Below are 27,397 nucleotides of genomic sequence, written 5' to 3'. Positions count from 1 at the left end.
CTGAGTGCAAAAATGGAGGCTCTAGACCCTTCCAGAGCTGAGATATTGAAACTCAAAATTTCGACCAGAAAAAAAAACGACAGTGTTACCCCTTACGTTTTTTTTTGGGTGCGAAAAAAAGTTTCTCCAATCTTCTTGAAACTCTGGATTCTGATAGAGGGCCATGAGACTTACACCTGAGTGCAAAAATGGAGGCTCTAGACCCTTCCAGAGCTGAGATATTGAAACTCAAAATTTCGACCAGAAAAAAAAAACGACAGTGTTACCCCTTACGTTTTTTTTTTTTTTTTGGGCGAAAAATTAAGTATCCCCAATCTTCATGAAAGTCTGGATTCTGATAGAGGGCCATGAGACTTAGACCTGAGTGCAACAATGGAGGCTCTAGACCCTTCCAGAGCTGAGATATTGAAACTCAAAATTTCGACCAGAAAAAAAAACGACAGTGTTACCCCTTACGTTTTTTTTTTTGGGTGCAAAAAAAAGTTTCTCCAATCTTTTCGAAACTCTGGATTCTGATAGAGGGCCATGGGACTTACACCTGAGTGCAAAAATGGAGGCTCTAGACCCTTCCAGAGCTGAGATATCAAAACTCAAAATTTCGACCAGAAAAAAAACGACAGTGTTACCCCTTACTTTTTTTTTTTGGGTGCGAAAAAAAGTTTCTCCAATCTTTATGAAACTCTGGATTCTGATAGAGGGCCATGAGACTCAGACCTGAGTGCAACAATCGAGGCTCTAGACCCTTCCAGAGCTGAGATATTGAAACTCAAAATTTCGACCGGAAAAAAAACGACAGTGTTACCCCTTACGTTTTTTTTTTGGGGTGCGAAAAAAAAGTTTCTCCAATCTTCTTGAAACTCTGGATTCTGATAAAGGGCCATCGGACTTACACCTGAGTGCAAAAATGGAGGCTCTAGACCCTTCCAGAGCTGAGATATCGAAATTCAAAATTTCGACCAGAAAAAAAAAAACGACAGTGTTACCCCTTACGTTTTTTTTTTGGGTGCGAAAAAAAAGTTTATCCAATCTTCTTGAAACTCTGGATTCTGATAGAGGGCCATGGGACTTACACCTGAGTGCAAAAATGGAGGCTCTAGACCCTTCCAGAGCTGAGATATTGAAACTCAAAATTTCGACCAGAAAAAAAAACGACAGTGTTACCCCTTACGTTTTTTTTTTTTTTTGGGTGCGAAAAAAAAGTTTCTCCAATCTTCTCAAAACTCTGGATTCTGATAGAGGGTCATGAGAATTAGACCTGAGTGCAAAAATGGAGGCTCTAGACCCTTCCAGAGCTGAGATATCGAAACTCAAAATTTTGACCAGAAAAAAAAACGACAGTGTTACCCCTTACATTTTTTTTTTTTGGGCGAAAAATTAAGTATCCCCAATCTTCTTGAAACTCTGGATTCTGATAGAGGGCCATTGGACTTACACCTGAGTGCAAAAATGGAGGCTCTAGACCCTTCCAGAGCTGAGATATTGAAACTCAAAATTTCGAACAGAAAAAAAACGACAGTGTTACCCCTTACGTTTTTTTTTTGGGTGTGAAAAAAAAATGTTCTCCAATCTTCTTGAAACTCTGGATTTTGATAGAGGGCCATGGGACTTACACCTGAGTGCAAAAATGGAGGCTCTAGACCCTTCCAGAGCTGAGATATCGAAACTCAAAATTTGGACCAGAAAAAAAAAACGACAGTGTTACCCCTTACGTTTTTTTTTGGGTGCGAAAAAAAAGTTTCTCCAATCTTCTTGAAACTCTGGATTCTGATAGAGGGCCATCGGACTTACACCTGAGTGCAAAAATGGAGGCTCTAGACCCTTCCAGAGCTGAGATATCGAAACTCAAAATTTCGACCAGAAAAAAAAACGACAGTGTTACCCCTTACGTTTTTTTTTTGGGGTGCGAAAAAAAAGTTTCTCCAATCTTCTTGAAACTCTGGATTCTGATAGAGGGCCATGGGACTTACACCTGAGTGCAAAAATGGAGGCTCTAGACCCTTCCAGAGCTGAGATATTGAAACTCAAAACTTCGACCAGAAAAAAAAACGACAGTGTTACCCCTTACGTTTTTTTTTGGGTGCGAAAAAAAAGTTTCTCCAATCTTCTTGAAACTCTGGATTCTGATAGAGGGCCATGGGACTTACACCTCAGTGCAAAAATGGAGGCTCTAGACCCTTCCAGAGCTGAGATATCGAAACTCAAAATTTCGACCAGAAAAAAAACGACAGTGTTACCCCTTACGTTTTTTTTTTTGGGTGCGAAAAAAAAGTTTCTCCAATCTTTTTGAAACTCTGGATTCTGATAGAGGGCCATGGGACTTACACCTGAGTGCAAAAATGGAGGCTCTAGACCCTTCCAGAGCTGAGATATTGAAACTCAAAATTTCGACCAGAAAAAAAAACGACAGTGTTACCCCTTACGTTTTTTTTTTTTTGGGGTGCGAAAAAAAAGTTTCTCTAATCTTCTTGAAACTCTGGATTCTGATAGAGGGCCATGGGCCTTACACCTGAGTGCAAAAATGGAGGCTCTAGACCCTTCCAGAGCTGAGATATTGAAACTCAAAATTTCGACCAGAAAAAAAAACGACAGTGTTACCCCTTACGTTTTTTTTTTTTGGGGTGCGAAAAAAAAGTTTCTCTAATCTTCTTGAAACTCTGGATTCTGATAGAGGGCCATGGGCCTTACACCTGAGTGCAAAAATGGAGGCTCTAGACCCTTCCAGAGCTGAGATATCGAAACTCAAAATTTCTACCAGAAAAAAAAATGACAGTGTTACTCCTTACGTTTTTTTTGGGGGGTGCGAAAAAAAAGTTTCTCCAATCTTCATGAAACTCTGGATTCTGATAGAGGGTCATGAGAATTAGACCTGAGTGCAAAAATGGAGGCTCTAGACCCTTCCAGAGCTGAGATATCGAAACTCAAAATTTTGACCAGAAAAAAAAACGACAGTGTTACCCCTTACATTTTTTTTTTTTTTGGGCGAAAAATTAAGTATCCCCAATCTTCTTGAAACTCTGGATTCTGATAGAGGGCCATTGGACTTACACCTGAGTGCAAAAATGGAGGCTCTAGACCCTTCCAGAGCTGAGATATTGAAACTCAAAATTTCGAACAGAAAAAAAACGACAGTGTTACCCCTTACGTTTTTTTTTTTGGGTGCGAAAAAAAAATGTTCTCCAATCTTCTTGAAACTCTGGATTCTGATAGAGGGCCATGGGACTTACACCTGAGTGCAAAAATGAAGGCTCTAGACCCTTCCAGAGCTGAGATATTGAAACTCAAAATTTCGACCAGAAAAAAAACCGACAGTGTTACCCCTTACGTTTTTTTTTGGGGTGCAAAAAAAAAGTTTCTCCAATCTTTTTGAAACTCTGGATTCTGATAGAGGGCGATGGGACTTACACCTGAGTGCAAAAATGGAGGCTCTAGACCCTTCCAGAGCTGAGATGTCGAAACTCAAAATTTCGACCAGAAAAAAAAACGACAGTGTTACCCCTTACGGTTTTTTTTTGGGTGCGAAAAAAAAATGTTCTCCAATCTTCTTGAAACTCTGGATTCTGATAGAGGGCCATGGGACTTACACTTGAGTGCAAAAATGGAGGCTCTAGACCCTTCCAGAGCTGAGATATCGAAACTCAAAATTTCGACCAGAAAAAAAAAACGACAGTGTTACCCCTTACGTTTTTTTTTTTTTGGGTGCGAAAAAAAAGTTTCTCCAATCTTCTTGAAACTCTGGATTCTGATAGAGGGCCATGGGACTTACACCTGAGTGCAAAAATGAAGGCTCTAGACCCTTCCAGAGCTGAGATATTGAAACTCAAAATTTCGACCAGAAAAAAAAACGACAGTGTTACCCCTTACGTTTTTTTTTGGGGTGCGAAAAAAAAGTTTCTCTAATCTTCTTGAAACTCTGGATTCTGATAGAGGGCCATGGGACTTACACCTGAGTGCAAAAATGGAGGCTCTAGACCCTTCCAGAGCTGAGATATCGAAACTCAAAATTTCTACCAGAAAAAAAAACGACAGTGTTACTCCTTACGTTTTTTTTTTTGGGGTGCGAAAAAAGTTTCTCCAATCTTCATGAAACTCTGGATTCTGATAAAGGGCCATGGGACTTACACCTGAGTGCAAAAATGGAGGCTCTAGACCCTTCCAGACCTGAGATATCGAAACTCAAAATTTCGACCAGAAAAAAAAACGACAGTGTTACCCCTTACGTTTTTTTTTGGGGTGCAAAAAAAAAGTTTCTCCAATCTTCTTGAAACTCTGGATTCTGATAGAGGGCCATGGGACTTACACCTGAGTGCAAAAATGGAGGCTCTAGACCCTTCCAGAGCTGAGATGTCGAAACTCAAAATTTCGACCAGAAAAAAAAACGACAGTGTTACCCCTTACGTTTTTTTTTTGGGTGCGAAAAAAAAATGTTCTCCAATCTTCTTGAAACTCTGGATTCTGATAGAGGGCCATGGGACTTACACCTGAGTGCAAAAATGGAGGCTCTAGACCCTTCCAGAGCTGAGATATCAAAACTCAAAATTTCTACCAGAAAAAAAAACGACAGTGTTACCCCTTACGTTTTTTTTTTTTGGGTGCAAAAAAAAAGTTTCTCCAATCTTCTTGAAACTCTGGATTCTGATAGAGGGCCATGGGACTTACACCTGAGTGCAAAAATGGAGGCTCTAGACCCTTCCAGAGCTGAGATATCGAAACTCAAAATTTCTACCAGAAAAAAAAAACGACAGTGTTACCCCTTACGTTTTTTTTGGGGGGTGCGAAAAAAAAGTTTCTCCAATCTTCTTGAAACTCTGGGTTCTGATAAAGGGCCATGGGACTTACACCTGAGTGCAAAAATGGAGACTCTAGACCCTTCCAGAGCTGAGATATCGAAACTCAAAACTTCGACCAGAAAAAAAAAACGACAGTGTTACCCCTTACGTTTTTTTTTTGGGTGCGAAAAAAAAGTTTCTCCAATCTTCTTGAAACTCTGGATTCTGATAGAGGGCCATGGGACTTACACCTGAGTGCAAAAATGGAGGCTCTAGACCCTTCCAGAGCTGAGATATTGAAACTCAAAATTTCGACCAGAAAAAAAAACGACAGTGTTACCCCTTACGTTTTTTTTTTTGGGGTGCAAAAAAAAAGTTTCTCCAATCTTCTTGAAACTCTGGATTCTGATAGAGGGCCATGGGACTTACACCTGAGTGCAAAAATGGAGGCTCTAGACCCTTCCAGAGCTGAGATATTGAAACTAAAAATTTCGACCAGAAAAAAAAACGACAGTGTTACCCCTTACGTTTTTTTTTGGGGTGCAAAAAAAAAGTTTCTCCAATCTTCTTGAAACTCTGGATTCTGATAAAGGGCCATGGGACTTACACCTGAGTGCAAAAATGGAGGCTCTAGACCCTTCCAGAGCTGAGATATCGAAACTCAAAATTTCGAACAGAAAAAAAACGACAGTGTTACCCCTTACGTTTTTTTTTTGGGTGCGAAAAAAAAATGTTCTCCAATCTTCTTGAAACTCTGGATTTTGATAGAGGGCCATGGGACTTACACCTGAGTGCAAAAATGGAGGCTCTAGACCCTTCCAGAGCTGAGATATCGAAACTCAAAATTTCTACCAGAAAAAAAAATGACAGTGTTACTCCTTACGTTTTTTTTGGGGGGTGCGAAAAAAAAGTTTCTCCAATCTTCATGAAACTCTGGATTCTGATAAAGGGCCATCGGACTTACACCTGAGTGCAAAAATGGAGGCTCTAGACCCTTCCAGAGCTGAGATATCGAAACTCAAAATTTCGACCAGAAAAAAAACCGACAGTGTTACCCCTTACGTTTTTTTTTGGGGTGCAAAAAAAAAGTTTCTCCAATCTTCTTGAAACTCTGGATTCTGATAGAGGGCGATGGGACTTACACCTGAGTGCAAAAATGGAGGCTCTAGACCCTTCCAGAGCTGAGATGTCGAAACTCAAAATTTCGACCAGAAAAAAAAACGACAGTGTTACCCCTTACGGTTTTTTTTTGGGTGCGAAAAAAAAATGTTCTCCAATCTTCTTGAAACTCTGGATTCTGATAGAGGGCCATGGGACTTACACTTGAGTGCAAAAATGGAGGCTCTAGACCCTTCCAGAGCTGAGATATCGAAACTCAAAATTTCGACCAGAAAAAAAAACGACAGTGTTACCCCTTACGTTTTTTTTTTTTGGGTGCGAAAAAAAAGTTTCTCCAATCTTCTTGAAACTCTGGATTCTGATAGAGGGCCATGGGACTTACACCTGAGTGCAAAAATGAAGGCTCTAGACCCTTCCAGAGCTGAGATATTGAAACTCAAAATTTCGACCAGAAAAAAAACCGACAGTGTTACCCCTTACGTTTTTTTTTGGGGTGCAAAAAAAAAGTTTCTCCAATCTTCTTGAAACTCTGGATTCTGATAGAGGGCGATGGGACTTACACCTGAGTGCAAAAATGGAGGCTCTAGACCCTTCCAGAGCTGAGATGTCGAAACTCAAAATTTCGACCAGAAAAAAAAACGACAGTGTTACCCCTTACGGTTTTTTTTTGGGTGCGAAAAAAAAATGTTCTCCAATCTTCTTGAAACTCTGGATTCTGATAGAGGGCCATGGGACTTACACCTGAGTGCAAAAATGAAGGCTCTAGACCCTTCCAGAGCTGAGATATTGAAACTCAAAATTTCGACCAGAAAAAAAAACGACAGTGTTACTCCTTACGTTTTTTTTTTTGGGGTGCGAAAAAAAAGTTTCTCTAATCTTCTTGAAACTCTGGATTCTGATAGAGGGCCATGGGACTTACACCTGAGTGCAAAAATGGAGGCTCTAGACCCTTCCAGAGCTGAGATATCGAAACTCAAAATTTCTACCAGAAAAAAAAACGACAGTGTTACTCCTTACGTTTTTTTTTGGGGGTGCGAAAAAAGTTTCTCCAATCTTCATGAAACTCTGGATTCTGATAAAGGGCCATGGGACTTACACCTGAGTGCAAAAATGGAGGCTCTAGACCCTTCCAGAGCTGAGATGTCGAAACTCAAAATTTCGACCAGAAACAAAAAAAACGACAGTGTTACCCCTTACGTTTTTTTTTTGGGTGCGAAAAAAAAATTTCTTCAATCTTCTTGAAACTCTGGATTCTGATAGAGGGCCATGGGACTTACACCTGAGTACAAAAATGGAGGCTCTAGACCCTTCCAGAGCTGAGATATCGAAACTCAAAATTTCGACCAGAAAAAAAAAACGACAGTGTTACCCCTTACGTTTTTTTTTTTGGGTGAAAAATGAAGTATCCCCAATGTTCTCAAAACTCTGGATTCTGATAGAGGGCCATGGGACTTACACCTGAGTGCAACAATGGAGGCTCTAGACCCTTCCAGAGCTGAGATATTGAAACTCAAAATTTCGACCAGAAAAAAAAACGACAGTGTTACCCCTTACGTTTTTTTTTTGGGGTGCAAAAAAAAAGTTTCTCCAATCTTCTTGAAACTCTGGATTCTGATAGAGGGCCATGGGACTTACACCTGAGTGCAAAAATGAAGGCTCTAGACCCTTCCAGAGCTGAGATATTGAAACTAAAAATTTCGACCAGAAAAAAAAACGACAGTGTTACCCCTTACGTTTTTTTTTGGGGTGCAAAAAAAAAGTTTCTCCAATCTTCTTGAAACTCTGGATTCTGATAAAGGGCCATGGGACTTACACCTGAGTGCAAAAATGGAGGCTCTAGACCCTTCCAGAGCTGAGATATCGAAACTCAAAATTTCGAACAGAAAAAAAACGACAGTGTTACCCCTTACGTTTTTTTTTTGGGTGCGAAAAAAAAATGTTCTCCAATCTTCTTGAAACTCTGGATTTTGATAGAGGGCCATGGGACTTACACCTGAGTGCAAAAATGGAGGCTCTAGACCCTTCCAGAGCTGAGATATCGAAACTCAAAATTTCTACCAGAAAAAAAAATGACAGTGTTACTCCTTACGTTTTTTTTGGGGGGTGCGAAAAAAAAGTTTCTCCAATCTTCATGAAACTCTGGATTCTGATAAAGGGCCATCGGACTTACACCTGAGTGCAAAAATGGAGGCTCTAGACCCTTCCAGAGCTGAGATATCGAAACTCAAAATTTCGACCAGAAAAAAAACCGACAGTGTTACCCCTTACGTTTTTTTTTGGGGTGCAAAAAAAAAGTTTCTCCAATCTTCTTGAAACTCTGGATTCTGATAGAGGGCGATGGGACTTACACCTGAGTGCAAAAATGGAGGCTCTAGACCCTTCCAGAGCTGAGATGTCGAAACTCAAAATTTCGACCAGAAAAAAAAACGACAGTGTTACCCCTTACGGTTTTTTTTTGGGTGCGAAAAAAAAATGTTCTCCAATCTTCTTGAACCTCTGGATTCTGATAGAGGGCCATGGGACTTACACTTGAGTGCAAAAATGGAGGCTCTAGACCCTTCCAGAGCTGAGATATCGAAACTCAAAATTTCGACCAGAAAAAAAACGACAGTGTTACCCCTTACGTTTTTTTTTTTTGGGTGCGAAAAAAAAGTTTCTCCAATCTTCTTGAAACTCTGGATTCTGATAGAGGGCCATGGGACTTACACCTGAGTGCAAAAATGGAGGCTCTAGACCCTTCCAGAGCTGAGATGTCGAAACTCAAAATTTCGACCAGAAAAAAAAACGACAGTGTTACCCCTTACGGTTTTTTTTTGGGTGCGAAAAAAAAATGTTCTCCAATCTTCTTGAAACTCTGGATTCTGATAGAGGGCCATGGGACTTACACTTGAGTGCAAAAATGGAGGCTCTAGACCCTTCCAGAGCTGAGATATCGAAACTCAAAATTTCGACCAGAAAAAAAAACGACAGTGTTACCCCTTACGTTTTTTTTTTTTTGGGTGCGAAAAAAAAGTTTCTCCAATCTTCTTGAAACTCTGGATTCTGATAGAGGGCCATGGGACTTACACCTGAGTGCAAAAATGAAGGCTCTAGACCCTTCCAGAGCTGAGATATTGAAACTCAAAATTTCGACCAGAAAAAAAACCGACAGTGTTACCCCTTACGTTTTTTTTTGGGGTGCAAAAAAAAAGTTTCTCCAATCTTCTTGAAACTCTGGATTCTGATAGAGGGCGATGGGACTTACACCTGAGTGCAAAAATGGAGGCTCTAGACCCTTCCAGAGCTGAGATGTCGAAACTCAAAATTTCGACCAGAAAAAAAAACGACAGTGTTACCCCTTACGGTTTTTTTTTGGGTGCGAAAAAAAAATGTTCTCCAATCTTCTTGAAACTCTGGATTCTGATAGAGGGCCATGGGACTTACACCTGAGTGCAAAAATGAAGGCTCTAGACCCTTCCAGAGCTGAGATATTGAAACTCAAAATTTCGACCAGAAAAAAAAACGACAGTGTTACCCCTTACGTTTTTTTTTTGGGGTGCGAAAAAAAAGTTTCTCTAATCTTCTTGAAACTCTGGATTCTGATAGAGGGCCATGGGACTTACACCTGAGTGCAAAAATGGAGGCTCTAGACCCTTCCAGAGCTGAGATATCGAAACTCAAAATTTCTACCAGAAAAAAAAACGACAGTGTTACTCCTTACGTTTTTTTTTTGGGGTGCGAAAAAAGTTTCTCCAATCTTCATGAAACTCTGGATTCTGATAAAGGGCCATGGGACTTACACCTGAGTGCAAAAATGGAGGCTCTAGACCCTTCCAGAGCTGAGATGTCGAAACTCAAAATTTCGACCAGAAACAAAAAAAACGACAGTGTGACCCCTTACGTTTTTTTTTTGGGTGCGAAAAAAAAATTTCTTCAATCTTCTTGAAACTCTGGATTCTGATAGAGGGCCATGGGACTTACACCTGAGTGCAAAAATGGAGGCTCTAGACCCTTCCAGAGCTGAGATATCGAAACTCAAAATTTCTACCAGAAAAAAAACGACAGTGTTACCCCTTACGTTTTTTTTTTTGGGTGCAAAAAAAAGTTTCTCCAATCTTCTTGAAACTCTGGATTCTGATAGAGGGCCATGGGACTTACACCTGAGTGCAAAAATGGAGGCTCTAGACCCTTCCAGAGCTGAGATATCGAAACTCAAAATTTCTACCAGAAAAAAAAAACGACAGTGTTACCCCTTACGTTTTTTTTGGGGGGTGCGAAAAAAAAGTTTCTCCAATCTTCTTGAAACTCTGGGTTCTGATAAAGGGCCATGGGACTTACACCTGAGTGCAAAAATGGAGACTCTAGACCCTTCCAGAGCTGAGATATCGAAACTCAAAACTTCGACCAGAAAAAAAAAACGACAGTGTTACCCCTTACGTTTTTTTTTTGGGTGCGAAAAAAAAGTTTCTCCAATCTTCTTGAAACTCTGGATTCTGATAGAGGGCCATGGGACTTACACCTGAGTGCAAAAATGGAGGCTCTAGACCCTTCCAGAGCTGAGATATTGAAACTCAAAATTTCGACCAGAAAAAAAAACGACAGTGTTACCCCTTACGTTTTTTTTTTGGGGTGCAAAAAAAAAGTTTCTCCAATCTTCTTGAAACTCTGGATTCTGATAGAGGGCCATGGGACTTACACCTGAGTGCAAAAATGGAGGCTCTAGACCCTTCCAGAGCTGAGATATTGAAACTAAAAATTTCGACCAGAAAAAAAAACGACAGTGTTACCCCTTACGTTTTTTTTTGGGGTGCAAAAAAAAAGTTTCTCCAATCTTCTTGAAACTCTGGATTCTGATAAAGGGCCATGGGACTTACACCTGAGTGCAAAAATGGAGGCTCTAGACCCTTCCAGAGCTGAGATATCGAAACTCAAAATTTCGAACAGAAAAAAAACGACAGTGTTACCCCTTACGTTTTTTTTTTGGGTGCGAAAAAAAAATGTTCTCCAATCTTCTTGAAACTCTGGATTTTGATAGAGGGCCATGGGACTTACACCTGAGTGCAAAAATGGAGGCTCTAGACCCTTCCAGAGCTGAGATATCGAAACTCAAAATTTCTACCAGAAAAAAAAATGACAGTGTTACTCCTTACGTTTTTTTTGGGGGGTGCGAAAAAAAAGTTTCTCCAATCTTCATGAAACTCTGGATTCTGATAAAGGGCCATCGGACTTACACCTGAGTGCAAAAATGGAGGCTCTAGACCCTTCCAGAGCTGAGATATCGAAACTCAAAATTTCGACCAGAAAAAAAACCGACAGTGTTACCCCTTACGTTTTTTTTTGGGGTGCAAAAAAAAAGTTTCTCCAATCTTCTTGAAACTCTGGATTCTGATAGAGGGCGATGGGACTTACACCTGAGTGCAAAAATGGAGGCTCTAGACCCTTCCAGAGCTGAGATGTCGAAACTCAAAATTTCGACCAGAAAAAAAAACGACAGTGTTACCCCTTACGGTTTTTTTTTGGGTGCGAAAAAAAAATGTTCTCCAATCTTCTTGAAACTCTGGATTCTGATAGAGGGCCATGGGACTTACACTTGAGTGCAAAAATGGAGGCTCTAGACCCTTCCAGAGCTGAGATATCGAAACTCAAAATTTCGACCAGAAAAAAAAACGACAGTGTTACCCCTTACGTTTTTTTTTTTGGGGTGCGAAAAAAAAGTTTCTCCAATCTTCTTGAAACTCTGGATTCTGATAGAGGGCCATGGGACTTACACCTGAGTGCAAAAATGAAGGCTCTAGACCCTTCCAGAGCTGAGATATTGAAACTCAAAATTTCGACCAGAAAAAAAACCGACAGTGTTACCCCTTACGTTTTTTTTTGGGGTGCAAAAAAAGTTTCTCCAATCTTCTTGAAACTCTGGATTCTGATAGAGGGCGATGGGACTTACACCTGAGTGCAAAAATGGAGGCTCTAGACCCTTCCAGAGCTGAGATGTCGAAACTCAAAATTTCGACCAGAAAAAAAAACGACAGTGTTACCCCTTACGGTTTTTTTTGGGGTGCGAAAAAAAAATGTTCTCCAATCTTCTTGAAACTCTGGATTCTGATAGAGGGCCATGGGACTTACACCTGAGTGCAAAAATGAAGGCTCTAGACCCTTCCAGAGCTGAGATATTGAAACTCAAAATTTCGACCAGAAAAAAAAACGACAGTGTTACTCCTTACGTTTTTTTTTTTGGGGTGCGAAAAAAAAGTTTCTCTAATCTTCTTGAAACTCTGGATTCTGATAGAGGGCCATGGGACTTACACCTGAGTGCAAAAATGGAGGCTCTAGACCCTTCCAGAGCTGAGATGTCGAAACTCAAAATTTCGACCAGAAACAAAAAAAACGACAGTGTGACCCCTTACGTTTTTTTTTTGGGTGCGAAAAAAAAATTTCTTCAATCTTCTTGAAACTCTGGATTCTGATAGAGGGCCATGGGACTTACACCTGAGTGCAAAAATGGAGGCTCTAGACCCTTCCAGAGCTGAGATATCGAAACTCAAAATTTCTACCAGAAAAAAAAACGACAGTGTTACTCCTTACGTTTTTTTTTGGGGGTGCGAAAAAAGTTTCTCCAATCTTCATGAAACTCTGGATTCTGATAAAGGGCCATGGGACTTACACCTGAGTGCAAAAATGGAGGCTCTAGACCCTTCCAGAGCTGAGATGTCGAAACTCAAAATTTCGACCAGAAACAAAAAAAACGACAGTGTTACCCCTTACGTTTTTTTTTTGGGTGCGAAAAAAAAATTTCTTCAATCTTCTTGAAACTCTGGATTCTGATAGAGGGCCATGGGACTTACACCTGAGTACAAAAATGGAGGCTCTAGACCCTTCCAGAGCTGAGATATCGAAACTCAAAATTTCGACCAGAAAAAAAAAACGACAGTGTTACCCCTTACGTTTTTTTTTTTGGGTGAAAAATGAAGTATCCCCAATGTTCTCAAAACTCTGGATTCTGATAGAGGGCCATGGGACTTACACCTGAGTGCAACAATGGAGGCTCTAGACCCTTCCAGAGCTGAGATATTGAAACTCAAAATTTCGACCAGAAAAAAAAACGACAGTGTTACCCCTTACGTTTTTTTTTTGGGGTGCAAAAAAAAAGTTTCTCCAATCTTCTTGAAACTCTGGATTCTGATAGAGGGCCATGGGACTTACACCTGAGTGCAAAAATGAAGGCTCTAGACCCTTCCAGAGCTGAGATATTGAAACTAAAAATTTCGACCAGAAAAAAAAACGACAGTGTTACCCCTTACGTTTTTTTTTGGGGTGCAAAAAAAAAGTTTCTCCAATCTTCTTGAAACTCTGGATTCTGATAAAGGGCCATGGGACTTACACCTGAGTGCAAAAATGGAGGCTCTAGACCCTTCCAGAGCTGAGATATCGAAACTCAAAATTTCGAACAGAAAAAAAACGACAGTGTTACCCCTTACGTTTTTTTTTTGGGTGCGAAAAAAAAATGTTCTCCAATCTTCTTGAAACTCTGGATTTTGATAGAGGGCCATGGGACTTACACCTGAGTGCAAAAATGGAGGCTCTAGACCCTTCCAGAGCTGAGATATCGAAACTCAAAATTTCTACCAGAAAAAAAAATGACAGTGTTACTCCTTACGTTTTTTTTGGGGGGTGCGAAAAAAAAGTTTCTCCAATCTTCATGAAACTCTGGATTCTGATAAAGGGCCATCGGACTTACACCTGAGTGCAAAAATGGAGGCTCTAGACCCTTCCAGAGCTGAGATATCGAAACTCAAAATTTCGACCAGAAAAAAAACCGACAGTGTTACCCCTTACGTTTTTTTTTGGGGTGCAAAAAAAAAGTTTCTCCAATCTTCTTGAAACTCTGGATTCTGATAGAGGGCGATGGGACTTACACCTGAGTGCAAAAATGGAGGCTCTAGACCCTTCCAGAGCTGAGATGTCGAAACTCAAAATTTCGACCAGAAAAAAAAACGACAGTGTTACCCCTTACGGTTTTTTTTTGGGTGCGAAAAAAAAATGTTCTCCAATCTTCTTGAACCTCTGGATTCTGATAGAGGGCCATGGGACTTACACTTGAGTGCAAAAATGGAGGCTCTAGACCCTTCCAGAGCTGAGATATCGAAACTCAAAATTTCGACCAGAAAAAAAACGACAGTGTTACCCCTTACGTTTTTTTTTTTTGGGTGCGAAAAAAAAGTTTCTCCAATCTTCTTGAAACTCTGGATTCTGATAGAGGGCCATGGGACTTACACCTGAGTGCAAAAATGGAGGCTCTAGACCCTTCCAGAGCTGAGATGTCGAAACTCAAAATTTCGACCAGAAAAAAAAACGACAGTGTTACCCCTTACGGTTTTTTTTTGGGTGCGAAAAAAAAATGTTCTCCAATCTTCTTGAAACTCTGGATTCTGATAGAGGGCCATGGGACTTACACTTGAGTGCAAAAATGGAGGCTCTAGACCCTTCCAGAGCTGAGATATCGAAACTCAAAATTTCGACCAGAAAAAAAAACGACAGTGTTACCCCTTACGTTTTTTTTTTTTTGGGTGCGAAAAAAAAGTTTCTCCAATCTTCTTGAAACTCTGGATTCTGATAGAGGGCCATGGGACTTACACCTGAGTGCAAAAATGAAGGCTCTAGACCCTTCCAGAGCTGAGATATTGAAACTCAAAATTTCGACCAGAAAAAAAACCGACAGTGTTACCCCTTACGTTTTTTTTTGGGGTGCAAAAAAAAAGTTTCTCCAATCTTCTTGAAACTCTGGATTCTGATAGAGGGCGATGGGACTTACACCTGAGTGCAAAAATGGAGGCTCTAGACCCTTCCAGAGCTGAGATGTCGAAACTCAAAATTTCGACCAGAAAAAAAAACGACAGTGTTACCCCTTACGGTTTTTTTTTGGGTGCGAAAAAAAAATGTTCTCCAATCTTCTTGAAACTCTGGATTCTGATAGAGGGCGATGGGACTTACACCTGAGTGCAAAAATGGAGGCTCTAGACCCTTCCAGAGCTGAGATGTCGAAACTCAAAATTTCGACCAGAAAAAAAACCGACAGTGTTACCCCTTACGTTTTTTTTTGGGGTGCAAAAAAAAAGTTTCTCCAATCTTCTTGAAACTCTGGATTCTGATAGAGGGCGATGGGACTTACACCTGAGTGCAAAAATGGAGGCTCTAGACCCTTCCAGAGCTGAGATGTCGAAACTCAAAATTTCGACCAGAAAAAAAACCGACAGTGTTACCCCTTACGTTTTTTTTTGGGGTGCAAAAAAAAAGTTTCTCCAATCTTCTTGAAACTCTGGATTCTGATAGAGGGCGATGGGACTTACACCTGAGTGCAAAAATGGAGGCTCTAGACCCTTCCAGAGCTGAGATATTGAAACTCAAAATTTCGACCAGAAAAAAAAACGACAGTGTTACCCCTTACGTTTTTTTTTTGGGGTGCGAAAAAAAAGTTTCTCTAATCTTCTTGAAACTCTGGATTCTGATAGAGGGCCATGGGACTTACACCTGAGTGCAAAAATGGAGGCTCTAGACCCTTCCAGAGCTGAGATATCGAAACTCAAAATTTCTACCAGAAAAAAAAACGACAGTGTTACTCCTTACGTTTTTTTTTTGGGGTGCGAAAAAAGTTTCTCCAATCTTCATGAAACTCTGGATTCTGATAAAGGGCCATGGGACTTACACCTGAGTGCAAAAATGGAGGCTCTAGACCCTTCCAGAGCTGAGATGTCGAAACTCAAAATTTCGACCAGAAACAAAAAAAACGACAGTGTGACCCCTTACGTTTTTTTTTTGGGTGCGAAAAAAAAATTTCTTCAATCTTCTTGAAACTCTGGATTCTGATAGAGGGCCATGGGACTTACACCTGAGTGCAAAAATGGAGGCTCTAGACCCTTCCAGAGCTGAGATATCGAAACTCAAAATTTCTACCAGAAAAAAAACGACAGTGTTACCCCTTACGTTTTTTTTTTTGGGTGCAAAAAAAAGTTTCTCCAATCTTCTTGAAACTCTGGATTCTGATAGAGGGCCATGGGACTTACACCTGAGTGCAAAAATGGAGGCTCTAGACCCTTCCAGAGCTGAGATATCGAAACTCAAAATTTCTACCAGAAAAAAAAAACGACAGTGTTACCCCTTACGTTTTTTTTGGGGGGTGCGAAAAAAAAGTTTCTCCAATCTTCTTGAAACTCTGGGTTCTGATAAAGGGCCATGGGACTTACACCTGAGTGCAAAAATGGAGACTCTAGACCCTTCCAGAGCTGAGATATCGAAACTCAAAACTTCGACCAGAAAAAAAAAACGACAGTGTTACCCCTTACGTTTTTTTTTTGGGTGCGAAAAAAAAGTTTCTCCAATCTTCTTGAAACTCTGGATTCTGATAGAGGGCCATGGGACTTACACCTGAGTGCAAAAATGGAGGCTCTAGACCCTTCCAGAGCTGAGATATTGAAACTCAAAATTTCGACCAGAAAAAAAAACGACAGTGTTACCCCTTACGTTTTTTTTTTGGGGTGCAAAAAAAAAGTTTCTCCAATCTTCTTGAAACTCTGGATTCTGATAGAGGGCCATGGGACTTACACCTGAGTGCAAAAATGGAGGCTCTAGACCCTTCCAGAGCTGAGATATTGAAACTAAAAATTTCGACCAGAAAAAAAAACGACAGTGTTACCCCTTACGTTTTTTTTTGGGGTGCAAAAAAAAAGTTTCTCCAATCTTCTTGAAACTCTGGATTCTGATAAAGGGCCATGGGACTTACACCTGAGTGCAAAAATGGAGGCTCTAGACCCTTCCAGAGCTGAGATATCGAAACTCAAAATTTCGAACAGAAAAAAAACGACAGTGTTACCCCTTACGTTTTTTTTTTGGGTGCGAAAAAAAAATGTTCTCCAATCTTCTTGAAACTCTGGATTTTGATAGAGGGCCATGGGACTTACACCTGAGTGCAAAAATGGAGGCTCTAGACCCTTCCAGAGCTGAGATATCGAAACTCAAAATTTCTACCAGAAAAAAAAATGACAGTGTTACTCCTTACGTTTTTTTTGGGGGGTGCGAAAAAAAAGTTTCTCCAATCTTCATGAAACTCTGGATTCTGATAAAGGGCCATCGGACTTACACCTGAGTGCAAAAATGGAGGCTCTAGACCCTTCCAGAGCTGAGATATCGAAACTCAAAATTTCGACCAGAAAAAAAACCGACAGTGTTACCCCTTACGTTTTTTTTTGGGGTGCAAAAAAAAAGTTTCTCCAATCTTCTTGAAACTCTGGATTCTGATAGAGGGCGATGGGACTTACACCTGAGTGCAAAAATGGAGGCTCTAGACCCTTCCAGAGCTGAGATGTCGAAACTCAAAATTTCGACCAGAAAAAAAAACGACAGTGTTACCCCTTACGGTTTTTTTTTGGGTGCGAAAAAAAAATGTTCTCCAATCTTCTTGAAACTCTGGATTCTGATAGAGGGCCATGGGACTTACACTTGAGTGCAAAAATGGAGGCTCTAGACCCTTCCAGAGCTGAGATATCGAAACTCAAAATTTCGACCAGAAAAAAAAACGACAGTGTTACCCCTTACGTTTTTTTTTTTTGGGTGCGAAAAAAAAGTTTCTCCAATCTTCTTGAAACTCTGGATTCTGATAGAGGGCCATGGGACTTACACCTGAGTGCAAAAATGAAGGCTCTAGACCCTTCCAGAGCTGAGATATTGAAACTCAAAATTTCGACCAGAAAAAAAACCGACAGTGTTACCCCTTACGTTTTTTTTTGGGGTGCAAAAAAAGTTTCTCCAATCTTCTTGAAACTCTGGATTCTGATAGAGGGCGATGGGACTTACACCTGAGTGCAAAAATGGAGGCTCTAGACCCTTCCAGAGCTGAGATGTCGAAACTCAAAATTTCGACCAGAAAAAAAAACGACAGTGTTACCCCTTACGGTTTTTTTTGGGGTGCGAAAAAAAAATGTTCTCCAATCTTCTTGAAACTCTGGATTCTGATAGAGGGCCATGGGACTTACACCTGAGTGCAAAAATGAAGGCTCTAGACCCTTCCAGAGCTGAGATATTGAAACTCAAAATTTCGACCAGAAAAAAAAACGACAGTGTTACTCCTTACGTTTTTTTTTTTGGGGTGCGAAAAAAAAGTTTCTCTAATCTTCTTGAAACTCTGGATTCTGATAGAGGGCCATGGGACTTACACCTGAGTGCAAAAATGGAGGCTCTAGACCCTTCCAGAGCTGAGATATCGAAACTCAAAATTTCTACCAGAAAAAAAAACGACAGTGTTACTCCTTACGTTTTTTTTTGGGGGTGCGAAAAAAGTTTCTCCAATCTTCATGAAACTCTGGATTCTGATAAAGGGCCATGGGACTTACACCTGAGTGCAAAAATGGAGGCTCTAGACCCTTCCAGAGCTGAGATGTCGAAACTCAAAATTTCGACCAGAAACAAAAAAAACGACAGTGTTACCCCTTACGTTTTTTTTTTGGGTGCGAAAAAAAAATTTCTTCAATCTTCTTGAAACTCTGGATTCTGATAGAGGGCCATGGGACTTACACCTGAGTACAAAAATGGAGGCTCTAGACCCTTCCAGAGCTGAGATATCGAAACTCAAAATTTCGACCAGAAAAAAAAAACGACAGTGTTACCCCTTACGTTTTTTTTTTTGGGTGAAAAATGAAGTATCCCCAATGTTCTCAAAACTCTGGATTCTGATAGAGGGCCATGGGACTTACACCTGAGTGCAACAATGGAGGCTCTAGACCCTTCCAGAGCTGAGATATTGAAACTCAAAATTTCGACCAGAAAAAAAAACGACAGTGTTACCCCTTACGTTTTTTTTTTGGGGTGCAAAAAAAAAGTTTCTCCAATCTTCTTGAAACTCTGGATTCTGATAGAGGGCCATGGGACTTACACCTGAGTGCAAAAATGAAGGCTCTAGACCCTTCCAGAGCTGAGATATTGAAACTAAAAATTTCGACCAGAAAAAAAAACGACAGTGTTACCCCTTACGTTTTTTTTTGGGGTGCAAAAAAAAAGTTTCTCCAATCTTCTTGAAACTCTGGATTCTGATAAAGGGCCATGGGACTTACACCTGAGTGCAAAAATGGAGGCTCTAGACCCTTCCAGAGCTGAGATATCGAAACTCAAAATTTCGAACAGAAAAAAAACGACAGTGTTACCCCTTACGTTTTTTTTTTGGGTGCGAAAAAAAAATGTTCTCCAATCTTCTTGAAACTCTGGATTTTGATAGAGGGCCATGGGACTTACACCTGAGTGCAAAAATGGAGGCTCTAGACCCTTCCAGAGCTGAGATATCGAAACTCAAAATTTCTACCAGAAAAAAAAATGACAGTGTTACTCCTTACGTTTTTTTTGGGGGGTGCGAAAAAAAAGTTTCTCCAATCTTCATGAAACTCTGGATTCTGATAAAGGGCCATCGGACTTACACCTGAGTGCAAAAATGGAGGCTCTAGACCCTTCCAGAGCTGAGATATCGAAACTCAAAATTTCGACCAGAAAAAAAACCGACAGTGTTACCCCTTACGTTTTTTTTTGGGGTGCAAAAAAAAAGTTTCTCCAATCTTCTTGAAACTCTGGATTCTGATAGAGGGCGATGGGACTTACACCTGAGTGCAAAAATGGAGGCTCTAGACCCTTCCAGAGCTGAGATGTCGAAACTCAAAATTTCGACCAGAAAAAAAAACGACAGTGTTACCCCTTACGGTTTTTTTTTGGGTGCGAAAAAAAAATGTTCTCCAATCTTCTTGAACCTCTGGATTCTGATAGAGGGCCATGGGACTTACACTTGAGTGCAAAAATGGAGGCTCTAGACCCTTCCAGAGCTGAGATATCGAAACTCAAAATTTCGACCAGAAAAAAAACGACAGTGTTACCCCTTACGTTTTTTTTTTTTGGGTGCGAAAAAAAAGTTTCTCCAATCTTCTTGAAACTCTGGATTCTGATAGAGGGCCATGGGACTTACACCTGAGTGCAAAAATGGAGGCTCTAGACCCTTCCAGAGCTGAGATGTCGAAACTCAAAATTTCGACCAGAAAAAAAAACGACAGTGTTACCCCTTACGGTTTTTTTTTGGGTGCGAAAAAAAAATGTTCTCCAATCTTCTTGAAACTCTGGATTCTGATAGAGGGCCATGGGACTTACACTTGAGTGCAAAAATGGAGGCTCTAGACCCTTCCAGAGCTGAGATATCGAAACTCAAAATTTCGACCAGAAAAAAAAACGACAGTGTTACCCCTTACGTTTTTTTTTTTTTGGGTGCGAAAAAAAAGTTTCTCCAATCTTCTTGAAACTCTGGATTCTGATAGAGGGCCATGGGACTTACACCTGAGTGCAAAAATGAAGGCTCTAGACCCTTCCAGAGCTGAGATATTGAAACTCAAAATTTCGACCAGAAAAAAAACCGACAGTGTTACCCCTTACGTTTTTTTTTGGGGTGCAAAAAAAAAGTTTCTCCAATCTTCTTGAAACTCTGGATTCTGATAGAGGGCGATGGGACTTACACCTGAGTGCAAAAATGGAGGCTCTAGACCCTTCCAGAGCTGAGATGTCGAAACTCAAAATTTCGACCAGAAAAAAAAACGACAGTGTTACTCCTTACGTTTTTTTTTTTGGGGTGCGAAAAAAAAGTTTCTCTAATCTTCTTGAAACTCTGGATTCTGATAGAGGGCCATGGGACTTACACCTGAGTGCAAAAATGGAGGCTCTAGACCCTTCCAGAGCTGAGATATCGAAACTCAAAATTTCTACCAGAAAAAAAAACGACAGTGTTACTCCTTACGTTTTTTTTTGGGGGTGCGAAAAAAGTTTCTCCAATCTTCATGAAACTCTGGATTCTGATAAAGGGCCATGGGACTTACACCTGAGTGCAAAAATGGAGGCTCTAGACCCTTCCAGAGCTGAGATGTCGAAACTCAAAATTTCGACCAGAAACAAAAAAAACGACAGTGTTACCCCTTACGTTTTTTTTTTGGGTGCGAAAAAAAAATTTCTTCAATCTTCTTGAAACTCTGGATTCTGATAGAGGGCCATGGGACTTACACCTGAGTACAAAAATGGAGGCTCTAGACCCTTCCAGAGCTGAGATATCGAAACTCAAAATTTCGACCAGAAAAAAAAAACGACAGTGTTACCCCTTACGTTTTTTTTTTTGGGTGAAAAATGAAGTATCCCCAATGTTCTCAAAACTCTGGATTCTGATAGAGGGCCATGGGACTTACACCTGAGTGCAACAATGGAGGCTCTAGACCCTTCCAGAGCTGAGATATTGAAACTCAAAATTTCGACCAGAAAAAAAAACGACAGTGTTACCCCTTACGTTTTTTTTTTGGGGTGCAAAAAAAAAGTTTCTCCAATCTTCTTGAAACTCTGGATTCTGATAGAGGGCCATGGGACTTACACCTGAGTGCAAAAATGAAGGCTCTAGACCCTTCCAGAGCTGAGATATTGAAACTAAAAATTTCGACCAGAAAAAAAAACGACAGTGTTACCCCTTACGTTTTTTTTTGGGGTGCAAAAAAAAGTTTCTCCAATCTTCTTGAAACTCTGGATTCTGATAAAGGGCCATGGGACTTACACCTGAGTGCAAAAATGGAGGCTCTAGACCCTTCCAGAGCTGAGATATCGAAACTCAAAATTTCGAACAGAAAAAAAACGACAGTGTTACCCCTTACGTTTTTTTTTTGGGTGCGAAAAAAAAATGTTCTCCAATCTTCTTGAAACTCTGGATTTTGATAGAGGGCCATGGGACTTACACCTGAGTGCAAAAATGGAGGCTCTAGACCCTTCCAGAGCTGAGATATCGAAACTCAAAATTTCTACCAGAAAAAAAAATGACAGTGTTACTCCTTACGTTTTTTTTGGGGGGTGCGAAAAAAAAGTTTCTCCAATCTTCATGAAACTCTGGATTCTGATAAAGGGCCATCGGACTTACACCTGAGTGCAAAAATGGAGGCTCTAGACCCTTCCAGAGCTGAGATATCGAAACTCAAAATTTCGACCAGAAAAAAAACCGACAGTGTTACCCCTTACGTTTTTTTTTGGGGTGCAAAAAAAAAGTTTCTCCAATCTTCTTGAAACTCTGGATTCTGATAGAGGGCGATGGGACTTACACCTGAGTGCAAAAATGGAGGCTCTAGACCCTTCCAGAGCTGAGATGTCGAAACTCAAAATTTCGACCAGAAAAAAAAACGACAGTGTTACCCCTTACGGTTTTTTTTTGGGTGCGAAAAAAAAATGTTCTCCAATCTTCTTGAACCTCTGGATTCTGATAGAGGGCCATGGGACTTACACTTGAGTGCAAAAATGGAGGCTCTAGACCCTTCCAGAGCTGAGATATCGAAACTCAAAATTTCGACCAGAAAAAAAACGACAGTGTTACCCCTTACGTTTTTTTTTTTTGGGTGCGAAAAAAAAGTTTCTCCAATCTTCTTGAAACTCTGGATTCTGATAGAGGGCCATGGGACTTACACCTGAGTGCAAAAATGGAGGCTCTAGACCCTTCCAGAGCTGAGATGTCGAAACTCAAAATTTCGACCAGAAAAAAAAACGACAGTGTTACCCCTTACGGTTTTTTTTTGGGTGCGAAAAAAAAATGTTCTCCAATCTTCTTGAAACTCTGGATTCTGATAGAGGGCCATGGGACTTACACTTGAGTGCAAAAATGGAGGCTCTAGACCCTTCCAGAGCTGAGATATCGAAACTCAAAATTTCGACCAGAAAAAAAAACGACAGTGTTACCCCTTACGTTTTGTTTTTTTTGGGTGCGAAAAAAAAGTTTCTCCAATCTTCTTGAAACTCTGGATTCTGATAGAGGGCCATGGGACTTACACCTGAGTGCAAAAATGAAGGCTCTAGACCCTTCCAGAGCTGAGATATTGAAACTCAAAATTTCGACCAGAAAAAAAACCGACAGTGTTACCCCTTACGTTTTTTTTTGGGGTGCAAAAAAAAAGTTTCTCCAATCTTCTTGAAACTCTGGATTCTGATAGAGGGCGATGGGACTTACACCTGAGTGCAAAAATGGAGGCTCTAGACCCTTCCAGAGCTGAGATGTCGAAACTCAAAATTTCGACCAGAAAAAAAAACGACAGTGTTACCCCTTACGGTTTTTTTTTGGGTGCGAAAAAAAAAATGTTCTCCAATCTTCTTGAAACTCTGGATTCTGATAGAGGGCCATGGGACTTACACCTGAGTGCAAAAATGAAGGCTCTAGACCCTTCCAGAGCTGAGATATTGAAACTCAAAATTTCGACCAGAAAAAAAAACGACAGTGTTACCCCTTACGTTTTTTTTTTGGGGTGCGAAAAAAAAGTTTCTCTAATCTTCTTGAAACTCTGGATTCTGATAGAGGGCCATGGGACTTACACCTGAGTGCAAAAATGAAGGCTCTAGACCCTTCCAGAGCTGAGATATTGAAACTAAAAATTTCGACCAGAAAAAAAAACGACAGTGTTACCCCTTACGTTTTTTTTTGGGGTGCAAAAAAAAAGTTTCTCCAATCTTCTTGAAACTCTGGATTCTGATAAAGGGCCATGGGACTTACACCTGAGTGCAAAAATGGAGGCTCTAGACCCTTCCAGAGCTGAGATATCGAAACTCAAAATTTCGAACAGAAAAAAAACGACAGTGTTACCCCTTACGTTTTTTTTTTGGGTGCGAAAAAAAAATGTTCTCCAATCTTCTTGAAACTCTGGATTTTGATAGAGGGCCATGGGACTTACACCTGAGTGCAAAAATGGAGGCTCTAGACCCTTCCAGAGCTGAGATATCGAAACTCAAAATTTCTACCAGAAAAAAAAATGACAGTGTTACTCCTTACGTTTTTTTTGGGGGGTGCGAAAAAAAAGTTTCTCCAATCTTCATGAAACTCTGGATTCTGATAAAGGGCCATCGGACTTACACCTGAGTGCAAAAATGGAGGCTCTAGACCCTTCCAGAGCTGAGATATCGAAACTCAAAATTTCGACCAGAAAAAAAACCGACAGTGTTACCCCTTACGTTTTTTTTTGGGGTGCAAAAAAAAAGTTTCTCCAATCTTCTTGAAACTCTGGATTCTGATAGAGGGCGATGGGACTTACACCTGAGTGCAAAAATGGAGGCTCTAGACCCTTCCAGAGCTGAGATGTCGAAACTCAAAATTTCGACCAGAAAAAAAAACGACAGTGTTACCCCTTACGGTTTTTTTTTGGGTGCGAAAAAAAAATGTTCTCCAATCTTCTTGAACCTCTGGATTCTGATAGAGGGCCATGGGACTTACACTTGAGTGCAAAAATGGAGGCTCTAGACCCTTCCAGAGCTGAGATATCGAAACTCAAAATTTCGACCAGAAAAAAAACGACAGTGTTACCCCTTACGTTTTTTTTTTTTGGGTGCGAAAAAAAAGTTTCTCCAATCTTCTTGAAACTCTGGATTCTGATAGAGGGCCATGGGACTTACACCTGAGTGCAAAAATGGAGGCTCTAGACCCTTCCAGAGCTGAGATGTCGAAACTCAAAATTTCGACCAGAAAAAAAAACGACAGTGTTACCCCTTACGGTTTTTTTTTGGGTGCGAAAAAAAAATGTTCTCCAATCTTCTTGAAACTCTGGATTCTGATAGAGGGCCATGGGACTTACACTTGAGTGCAAAAATGGAGGCTCTAGACCCTTCCAGAGCTGAGATATCGAAACTCAAAATTTCGACCAGAAAAAAAAACGACAGTGTTACCCCTTACGTTTTTTTTTTTTTGGGTGCGAAAAAAAAGTTTCTCCAATCTTCTTGAAACTCTGGATTCTGATAGAGGGCCATGGGACTTACACCTGAGTGCAAAAATGAAGGCTCTAGACCCTTCCAGAGCTGAGATATTGAAACTCAAAATTTCGACCAGAAAAAAAACCGACAGTGTTACCCCTTACGTTTTTTTTTGGGGTGCAAAAAAAAAGTTTCTCCAATCTTCTTGAAACTCTGGATTCTGATAGAGGGCGATGGGACTTACACCTGAGTGCAAAAATGGAGGCTCTAGACCCTTCCAGAGCTGAGATGTCGAAACTCAAAATTTCGACCAGAAAAAAAAACGACAGTGTTACCCCTTACGGTTTTTTTTTGGGTGCGAAAAAAAAATGTTCTCCAATCTTCTTGAAACTCTGGATTCTGATAGAGGGCCATGGGACTTACACCTGAGTGCAAAAATGAAGGCTCTAGACCCTTCCAGAGCTGAGATATTGAAACTCAAAATTTCGACCAGAAAAAAAAACGACAGTGTTACCCCTTACGTTTTTTTTTTGGGGTGCGAAAAAAAAGTTTCTCTAATCTTCTTGAAACTCTGGATTCTGATAGAGGGCCATGGGACTTACACCTGAGTGCAAAAATGGAGGCTCTAGACCCTTCCAGAGCTGAGATATCGAAACTCAAAATTTCTACCAGAAAAAAAAACGACAGTGTTACTCCTTACGTTTTTTTTTTGGGGTGCGAAAAAAGTTTCTCCAATCTTCATGAAACTCTGGATTCTGATAAAGGGCCATGGGACTTACACCTGAGTGCAAAAATGGAGGCTCTAGACCCTTCCAGAGCTGAGATGTCGAAACTCAAAATTTCGACCAGAAACAAAAAAAACGACAGTGTGACCCCTTACGTTTTTTTTTTGGGTGCGAAAAAAAAATTTCTTCAATCTTCTTGAAACTCTGGATTCTGATAGAGGGCCATGGGACTTACACCTGAGTGCAAAAATGGAGGCTCTAGACCCTTCCAGAGCTGAGATATCGAAACTCAAAATTTCTACCAGAAAAAAAACGACAGTGTTACCCCTTACGTTTTTTTTTTGGGTGCAAAAAAAAGTTTCTCCAATCTTCTTGAAACTCTGGATTCTGATAGAGGGCCATGGGACTTACACCTGAGTGCAAAAATGGAGGCTCTAGACCCTTCCAGAGCTGAGATATCGAAACTCAAAATTTCTACCAGAAAAAAAAAACGACAGTGTTACCCCTTACGTTTTTTTGGGGGGATGCGAAAAAAAAGTTTCTCCAATCTTCTTGAAACTCTGGGTTCTGATAAAGGGCCATGGGACTTACACCTGAGTGCAAAAATGAAGGCTCTAGACCCTTCCAGAGCTGAGATATTGAAACTCAAAATTTCGACCAGAAAAAAAACCGACAGTGTTACCCCTTACGTTTTTTTTTGGGGTGCAAAAAAAAAGTTTCTCCAATCTTCTTGAAACTCTGGATTCTGATAGAGGGCGATGGGACTTACACCTGAGTGCAAAAATGGAGGCTCTAGACCCTTCCAGAGCTGAGATGTCGAAACTCAAAATTTCGACCAGAAAAAAAAACGACAGTGTTACCCCTTACGGTTTTTTTTTGGGTGCGAAAAAAAAATGTTCTCCAATCTTCTTGAAACTCTGGATTCTGATAGAGGGCCATGGGACTTACACCTGAGTGCAAAAATGAAGGCTCTAGACCCTTCCAGAGCTGAGATATTGAAACTCAAAATTTCGACCAGAAAAAAAAACGACAGTGTTACCCCTTACGTTTTTTTTTGGGGTGCGAAAAAAAAGTTTCTCTAATCTTCTTGAAACTCTGGATTCTGATAGAGGGCCATGGGACTTACACCTGAGTGCAAAAATGGAGGCTCTAGACCCTTCCAGAGCTGAGATATCGAAACTCAAAATTTCTACCAGAAAAAAAAACGACAGTGTTACTCCTTACGTTTTTTTTTTGGGGTGCGAAAAAAGTTTCTCCAATCTTCATGAAACTCTGGATTCTGATAAAGGGCCATGGGACTTACACCTGAGTGCAAAAATGGAGGCTCTAGACCCTTCCAGAGCTGAGATGTCGAAACTCAAAATTTCGACCAGAAACAAAAAAAACGACAGTGTTACCCCTTACGTTTTTTTTTTTGGGTGCGAAAAAAAAATTTCTTCAATCTTCTTGAAACTCTGGATTCTGATAGAGGGCCATGGGACTTACACCTGAGTGCAAAAATGGAGGCTCTAGACCCTTCCAGAGCTGAGATATCGAAACTCAAAATTTCTACCAGAAAAAAAAAACGACAGTGTTACCCCTTACGTTTTTTTTTTTTTGGGTGCAAAAAAAAGTTTCTCCAATCTTCTTGAAACTCTGGATTCTGATAGAGGGCCATGGGACTTACACCTGAGTGCAAAAATGGAGGCTCTAGACCCTTCCAGAGCTGAGATATCGAAACTCAAAATTTCTACCAGAAAAAAAAAACGACAGTGTTACCCCTTACGTTTTTTTTGGGGGATGCGAAAAAAAAGTTTCTCCAATCTTCTTGAAACTCTGGGTTCTGATAAAGGGCCATGGGACTTACACCTGAGTGCAAAAATGGAGGCTCTAGACCCTTCCAGAGCTGAGATATCGAAACTCAAAATTTCGACCAGAAAAAAAAACGACAGTGTTACCCCTTACGTTTTTTTTTTGGGGTGCAAAAAAAAGTTTCTCCAATCTTCTTGAAACTCTGGATTCTGATAGAGGGCCATGGGACTTACACCTGAGTGCAAAAATGGAGGCTCTAGA

Source organism: Pimephales promelas, chromosome 11 (assembly GCF_988280905.1).
Source record: "Pimephales promelas chromosome 11, fPimPro1.hap1.1, whole genome shotgun sequence".
NCBI lineage: Eukaryota > Metazoa > Chordata > Actinopteri > Cypriniformes > Leuciscidae > Pimephales > Pimephales promelas.
The sequence above is the reverse complement of the archived record's forward strand: the minus strand, read 5'-3'. Positions refer to the sequence as shown.